The following is a 9,022-nucleotide window of genomic DNA, read 5'->3' on the forward strand; positions in this document are numbered from 1 at the left end:
TCACATATCATAATGACTGCTAGCTACATCTATGATTTAGAAGGAATCACACTCCAAAAAAGAGATCCATTTAGGATTTGTATTTTGTCTTGGCAATAGGCTATAGTAAGTGGTATTGATAGCAGGCATCAAGAGATCTCTGGAGATATTTCAGCTGCTGTGTTGCAATCCTACCTCAGCCACATGACAAATCCAAGTAGATAGGGGAAGAAAGGACATGTGGAGAAGTAAGTGTCCCAGCTAAGGACAACCAAGATCTGGCTAATATTCTAAAAATCCTATCCAACATTAGCAGAGCATCCCCAGCAGACCCATACCTGATGACAAATGCATAAGGGGACCAGATGATCTCTAAAAAATACCCAAGGTGCCATCCCATTGAAAAAACAGCATTGCATTTAAGGTCTTCCAAATAGCTAACGTATTCAGTAACCAATAGAAATATGACTGAGGCAATCATAACAATTTGGTACTTTGTATTGTTTTCATTTGCATTGATACTGAGGAAGTCATTCACATTTACTTATTTCTAGAAATCCATTTGCTATGACTCTCTTTAAAATCATTATATGCAGATTACTTTTAAAAAAAAGAGCATGGATTTTTATGCAGGAAGAATTGTGACCCCAAATTGCGAGACTGAGCAGTAATTAAACCTCCCCTGTAAATTAGACTTCAACTATGAAGATCAAAGTTATTCTAGAGCATCTCAGTGATACACAATGGATGATTTTTTATTCTGTTCACCCATCACCATTTTTAGTGGTTATGGCAGAATTCAGAAATAATAAGCATTTAGAACAATGCATAACTCAGATTAACTGATTGTCCTGGAAGTTTTCAAAAAGGAACACACAGATAATTCAATAACAAAATGGAATATGTGTCATATAATTCTTAGTGAATGAATCCCTTCAAACCTGGACAACCGCCATCCAAACTTCCACATTTATATATACAGTGTGAAGAACTATTACAGAATGAAGACATTTGTCTCATCCTATTTCCGGTCTTTTCTGCTTTTGAGGATCAATTAATAAATGTTATTATTTCAAATTTCTCATTCTATGTAGAATTCCCTTGTAGTTCCTTGCTAAACACGTTTTGCTTGTGAAGACAGTGGGCAGAGTGGACACCAAACTGAGTAAGAAGACAGAATACTGATAATGAGAAGAAAAGTCAAAGAGCAATTATAACACATAAATGTGTGTTAAAACCTAACTTGTTGGTAAGAGCCATTAATAGAATGATGCATGAAGGGATAATCAACCCAATAGTGATTTTTTTCCAAGAGATGGAGTATAACACATTGCTATATTTTATATTTTGTAAAACAAAAGCCAGTGTGTGTTTTTGTCTACATAGGTGGAGCTAACATGATTATATTTTACAGTGCCAATGGAAAAATAATTTGGTTTGATATACAATATCTGGGAAGTTATTGTTAAAAATTCATGCTCCACCTTTTCTCTTTATGTAGCTGCTGCCTATTTTGACACATTTTTATGTCATCATAATAATTCTTTGCTTTCTTCTAGAAAAAAGAAATTCTCATTGTTCCAGTGGTTAAATATAAGTCTTCCCTTTTCTAATTCAATTTTTAAAATAACTTTTGAAGAACAAAATTGGTAAAGTAAACTATTCTTAATATGAGAGGGGGAGAGAGGAATAGAGGAGAGAGGAGAAAGGGGAAAGGAGAGTGAGGAGAAGAGAAGAGGAGAGAGAGAGTTGAGCTTTCTTTGTTCTTACTTTTATAGAGATGTTGAAGGCAATAAACTGGAAAGATCAGAAAATGAATCTTGACAATTTCTCCTTCCACAATCTGATCAAATATTATACGTTCTCACTGTGATATTTGAAGATTGTGATCAATAGCAGTGTTTTCAAAGCACCCTTGATGTCCTTTTCTTCAGATTGTAGACAAAGGGGTTCAGCATGAGGGTGACCACAGTGTATATCACTGAGGCTGTTGAGCATGAGTGTGAATTTTGTGTCCCAGCAGCACTGAGGTACACTCCTAAAAGTATAGAATAAAATAAGGAGACACTGAGAGGTGAGACACCCAGATGGAAAATGCTTTATATTTGCCCTGAGTTGACAAGATTTTATGTGCACATGAAACTACCTTAGAGTAACAAAAAAGGATGCCAGTGAGAGGGCCAACCCCCAGCAACACAGCTGCAAATTTCATCATGATATTAGTAATAAGAATGTCAGAAAAGGCTAGGTGGGACAACTTATTAGGTTCACAGAAAAATGTGGCATTTCTTCCTGTGTACAGAAGGACAGGCACAGCACCATGAAGCTCTGTAACAAGGAATAAAGGGAACTTGTGATCTAGGACACCAATGCCAGCAAACCGTATAGCTGTGGGTTCTTGATAACTCTGCAGTGCAGGGGATGACAGATGGCAACAAACCTGTCATAGACCATCACAAGAATGAAATTGTCCAGCACTACAAATGATGCATAAAATAAATCTGCATAATGTAGCCTTCATAAGTTATGGCCTTGCTATATGTTTAGAGGTTCACCAGCATCTTTGGTACAGTGGTGGAGGTGAAGCAAATGTCTACAAAGGACAGGTTGGAGAGGCAGAAGTGCATGAATCTGTGCAGTTAAGAATCCCTAACTATCCCCAGAATAATCAGCAGGTTCTCAAACACATTGCCAGCTACACAGAGAGGAAAATCCCATACATTTGAAACTATAGTTCTGGGTCTTCTGAAAATCTCAAGAGAAGAAATTCTGAAATTTGGGTATCATTTTCTACTTTCATTGTGAACACCAGAAATTGAAAAGGAATGTGATTACTTTTGGTATTAGTTGTTCATTTAGATGCCTGTCTGTGCCATCTCTGATTAAGGATTTCTGATCCGGTCTATAATGTCCCCTAAATATATTGCGTTATCCACAGTTTTTATGCACAAATCTTTCATGTACTTTAGAAATGCAAAGTGAGATGCAAACTGAGTTATAACAGTGTTTCTGGCTATATCTAGAAAATGACTTCATTGTGCTAAGAAGTCAAAGTGCCTAGTGCTCAGTCATGAAAATAATATAAATAAATAATAAAATTATCAAACAATATGACCTCAAAGAGAATGTGAAATACATTTGCTTTCAAAAGCACAATACGTGCTTGAGGACATAGATTTGATCATTTTACAATGTGCATATTTACTAAAATATCACATTGTACCCCACAAATGTCTACAGTTTTCATGTATGATAAAAATCAGAAATCTAAATATCAAGTATAGTCCATGTGTTAACTTTCTATTTACATTTTGAGCACCTGCATTGTGTCATCTGCTGTGTATTTGAAGTGCCTATAACTCAAAATGAACAATAATAAAATTGTTCAGGCTATTAGCTAATGATAGGAAAATGTGTTTTAACTCGGTCTATAAAAAGAAAAAAATTAAAATGTTGAGCCATTGGGATTTACAATGGTCAGTTGCTTACATTCAGTAGATAAGTAAAGCCAGCTTGCATATTCTCTTGTTACAGATATCTCTTATCATAAAGGTGATTTCAAGGACCAAAGATGCATCACTTCCACTCAGTAACAGGGCTTCCAAGTACCCTTATTACATTTGAGTTTTTAATTTGGAGAGAGCTGAAGAATAAGCAAGTACAAATTAGAATTATTTAAAAATTCAGAGTAAAGATTCCAAGATGGCGGCTAGAGGTAGGAAGCAGAAAGTGACCGTCCTATAGTGAAATCTTGGAGAGACGCTGGAGACACACTTTGCAGGCATAATCACTGAGAAAAGGCATAACTTTGACCCCTCCACACCTCCAGCCGGCGCAGAGAATCTCCACTTCACGTTAAACGGAGAAACGAGGAGGGCCCTCGGGGCCGCCAGTGGCCGGCGCCCATACGGCTTGGGAAGACGCGGACCAGGTGAGCTTCACGGTACCACGGTAGCCCCACAGACAAGCCTGGGCCAGAGCAGCATAGCCCCCGGACAGACTGGCCTCCACCCGGGAAAAAAAGAGAAACTGAGTAATAAGCAATAAGAACAGTTAAGACACGCTGGAAAGAGGGTGGGGTGCCCTGAGCGCTGAAGATTGGGGGAAGGGAATCCTTCCCGGAACTGTAAATAAACAAGCCGGGCAGGCCGGAGAGCCTCTGGTGGGAGCGGGGCGCGCGCCCAGCAACCAGGAGCGGGGAAGCTTGTGAGAGTGGAGGAGGAAAGACCCACTTCCCACGTGAACTGTAAACAAACATGGCGGCCGGAAGGAGCAGCAGCACCGCCTAGTAAGCAGGAGCAGGAAAGCTTCTGAAAGTGGCAGTGGGAGGAAAACTTCAGAGGAGAGGGGGGAAGACCCACCTCCCACATGAACTGTAAATAAACACGCAGGCCTGACAACGCGGGGCAGTGGCACCTTTCCCAGTGCTTGGAAAGGGGAAAGCCTGTAGCAGAGGCTCCCGCACAGGAGAACTCTGAGCAAACAAAGCCTGTGGGACCAGGTGAGTGCTAGCTCACCCCAGAGATCTGCATAAATAACGCCGCCAGCTACAGGCTGAGAGCAGCAGGCAGGCAAGCCACAGTTGCAGATACCACTCTCAGAACTGTCTCCAGACGCTTTTTTTTCTTTTTCTCCTTACCTTTGATGAGAGAACAACCGAATTACACCTGCAAGCCGAAAAACTTACTGAAACTGTATTGCATTTGAACTGGGGACACTTGGTGGGGCTTTTTTGTTTGTTTGTTTTTTGTTTTTTGTTTTGTGTGTGTGTGTGTGTGTGTGAGTGTGTAGTTTTGTTCTACTTTATGCATCCCCTTTGATGAGACAACTACAGAACAATATCTGAGGCACCAACTCCAGGACTGGAGATTGAGACGGACATCCAAATTATTAAGACTGAAACTGCATCGCATATAAACTTAGAAGTTTTTTGGTTTTTTTTTTTAATTTTCTATTTTCCATTTTATTTTAATTCATTTTTATATATAGATATTACTTTCATTTACTTATTTTTTATTTTTTTTATCTTTGATTTTCAATCCTCTCTCTGTCTCTCTAATGTCTGTTCAGCTTACTGTCGATTAGTACACTAAAACTCCCTGTTTATACCTTTGAAACTCTCTTGTCTGATACCTTGTTCTGCTTTCTCCCTCTTGTCTGTATATTTGTTTTCCCCTTTTCTTTAACTTCTTGCTTTCCATCTCAGCTCACTCTTCCATTCTAAATATTACCATTGTTATTATTACAAGCTAGAAAATACTTAATTACACACAGTACAGGGACAGTAACAACACCAAGGACAATGACAGGAAGACAGAAAAAACAGGGAAACCAGTTTCCCCACAGCAAAAAATTAGTACAGGAACCAGAGGGGAATGAAGAGAACAGAAACTCAGATCCAGACTCCAACAAAATGAAGATAAACTATGCCAAAGGACCCAATGAAGCCCACAAGAATAATTTAAAAGAAGACATACTACAGGTACTCAATGAGAATTTTATAGAGATGATACTGGATACGGTCAACCAAAATGTACAGGAGACACTCAAGAAATTCCAAGACAACAAAAATAGAGAATTTGAAAAAGCAAAAGAAGAAATAAAGGAAACCATAGAAGCACTGCATAAACACCAAAGTGAAAGAGAGAACACAATGAATAAATGGATAAATGAACTCAGGACAAAAATAGACAACAATAAAGAAGAAAACTGCCAGGATATGGAAAACCTCAGAAAAAAGAACGAAACAGAACTGCAAAACAAAATGGAAGGCCAATCCAGCAGAATAGAGCAAACAGAAGACAGAACCTCAGAACTTGAAGATGAAATGGTAATTAAAGGAAAAAACCAAAGAACTATTAATTAAACAACTCAAGACCTGTGAAAAGAAAATGCAAGAACTCACTGACTCCATCAAAAGACCAAACTTGAGAATCATGGGCATCGAAGAAGGAGAAGAGGTGCAAGCGAAGGGAATGTGTAATATATTCAATAAAATAATAACGGAAAATTTCCCAAATCTAGAGAAAGATATTCCCATACAAATGCAAGAGGCCTCCAGGACACCAAACAGACCAGATCAAAATAGAACTACTCCACGACATATCATCATTAAAACAAAAAGTTCAGAAACTAAGGAAAGAATATTGAAGGCTGTAAGAGAAAAAACAAGTAACATACAAAGGTAAATCCATCAAAATCACAGCAGACTTCTCAACAGAAACATTAAAAGCAAGAAGAGCGTGGGGTGAGATGTTCCGGGCACTGAATGAAAATAACTTCAACCCCAGAATACTCTACCCAGCAAAGCTATCATTCAAAATAGATGGAGCAATAAAAGTCTTCCATGATAAGCAGAAACTAAAACAATATGTGACCACAAAGCCACCATTACAAAAGATTCTGCAAGGGATCCTGCACACAGAAAGTGACACCCAACTTAACCATGAAAAGGCAGGCAGCACCAAAACACAGGATAAGAAAAAGGAAGACAGTAGACAGTAACATCAAGTTAGGTACACACAATCAAACCTTCAAGCAACTAAGATAACTAAATGGCAGGAATCACTACATACCTATCAGTACTAACGCTTAATGTTAATGGACTTAATTCACCCATCAAAAGAGACCATTTGACAAAATGGATTAAAAAAGAAGATCCAACAATTTGTTGCTTACAGGAGACTCATCTCACCGACAGAAATAAGCATATGCTTAGGATGAAAGGCTGGAAGAAGATTTACCAAGCCAATGGTCCCTGAAAACAAGCAGGAGTAGCAATACTTATCTCTGACAAAGTAGACTTCAAACCTACATTGATCAAACGAGATAAAGAAGGACATTCAATACTAATAAAAGGGGAAATAGACCAAAAGGAAATAATAATCATCAATCTGTACGCACCCAATGTCAACGCACCCAATTTCACCAAACATACCCTGAAAGACCTAAAAGCATATATAAATGCCAACACAGTGGTTGTGGGAGACTTTAACACTCCATTATCATCAATAGATAGGTCATCCAAACAAAAACTCAATAAAGAAATCCAAGATCTAAAATATGCAATAGATCAAATGGACCTAGTAGATGTCTACAGAACATTTCATCCAACCTCTACACAATATACATTCTTCTCAGCAGCCCATGGAACCTTCTCCAAAATAGATCATATCCTAGGGCACAAAGCAAGCCTCAGCAAATATAAGAAAATAGAAATAATACCATGCATACTATCTGACCACAATGCAGTAAAAGTAGAACTCAACAACAAAAGTAAAGACAAAAAACATGCAAACAGCTGGAAACTAAATAACTCATTACTTAATGAAGAGTGGATCATCGATGCAATAAAAGAGGAAATTAAAAAGTTCCTGGAAGTCAATGAAAATGAAAACAACCTACCGGAACCTATGGGACACAGCTAAGGCAGTCTTGAGAGGAAAGTTTATAGCCATGAGTGCATATATTAAAAAGATTGAAAGATCCCAAATCAATGACCTAATGATACATCTCAAACTCCTAGAAAAACAAGAACAAGCAAATCCCAAAACAAATAGAAGGAGAGAAATAATAAAAATAAGAGCTGAAATCAACGAAATAGAAACCAAAAAAACCATACAAAGAATTAATGAAACAAAAAGTTGGTTCTTTGAAAAAATAAACAAGATCGATAGACCCCTGGCAAACCTGACTAAAATGAGGAGAGAAAAAACCCAAATTAGTAGAATTAGGAATGCAAAAGGGGAGATAACAACAAACACAATGGAAGTCCAGGAAATCATCAGAGACTACTTTGAGAACCTATATTCAAATAAATTTGAAAATCTTAACGAAATGGACAGATTTCTAGATACATATGATCATCCAAAACTGAACCAAGAGGAAATTAATCACCTGAATAGACCTATAACAAATAATGAAATTGAAGCAGCAATCAAGAGTCTCCCCAAAAAGAAAAGTCCAGGACCTGATGGATTCTCTGCTGAATTCTATCAGACCTTTAAAGAAGAACTGATACCAACCCTCCTTAAACTGTTCCATGAAATAGAAAGGGAAGGAAAACTGCCAAACACATTTTATGAAGCCAGTATTACACTTATCCCAAAACCAGGCAAAGACACCTCCAAAAAGGAGAACTATAGGCCAATCTCCTTAATGAACATTGATGCAAAAATCCTCAACAAAATAATGGCAAACCGAATTCAGCAACACATCAAAAAGATTATTCACCACGACCAAGTAGGCTTCATCCCAGGGATGCAGGGGTGGTTCAACATATGAAAATCAATAAACGTAATAAACCACATTAACAGAAGCAAAGACAAAAACCACTTGATCATCTCAATAGATGCAGAAAAAGCCTTTGATAAGATCCAACATCATTTCATGATAAAAGCTCTAAGAAAACTAGGAATAGAAGGAAAGTTCCTCAACATTATAAAAGCTATATATGACAAACCTACAGCCAGCATTAAACTTAACGGAGAAAAATTAAAACCATTCCCTCTAAAATCAGGAACCAGACAAGGATGCCCACTATCTCCACTCCTATTCAACATAGTACTGGAATTCCTAGCCAGAGCAATTAGGCAAGAAGAAGGAATAAAAGGAATACAAATAGGTAAAGAAACTGTCAAAATATCCCTATTTGCAGATGACATGATCCTATACCTTAAAGACCCAAAAAACGCTCCTCAGAAGCTTCAAGACATCATCAATAGTTATAGCAAGGTAGCAGGATATAAAATCAACATAGCAAAATCATTAGCATTTCTATACACTAACAATGAGCAAACGTAAAAAGAATGTATGGAAACAATTCCATTTACAATAGCCTCAAACAAAATCAAATACCTAGGTGTAAACCTAACAAAAGATGTGAAAGACCTCTACAAGGAAAACTATACACTTCTGAAGAAAGAGATTGAGGAAGACTATAGAAGGTGGAGAGATCTCCCATGCTCATGGATTGGTAGAATCAACATAGTAAAAATGTCGATACTCCCCAAAGTAATCTACATGTTTAATGCAATTCCCATCA

At 37.7% G+C, this 9,022-nt stretch overlaps 1 pseudogene; it reads right to left on the reverse strand.

The window, feature by feature from the left end:
* Window positions 1-1,883: 1,883 nt before the first annotated feature.
* LOC141416128 (olfactory receptor 7A10-like) lies at window positions 1,884-2,606 on the reverse strand (annotated as a pseudogene).
* Between the last annotated feature and the right edge of the window lie 6,416 nt (window positions 2,607-9,022).

This window comes from Castor canadensis, chromosome 14, assembly GCF_047511655.1.
Source record: "Castor canadensis chromosome 14, mCasCan1.hap1v2, whole genome shotgun sequence".
NCBI lineage: Eukaryota > Metazoa > Chordata > Mammalia > Rodentia > Castoridae > Castor > Castor canadensis.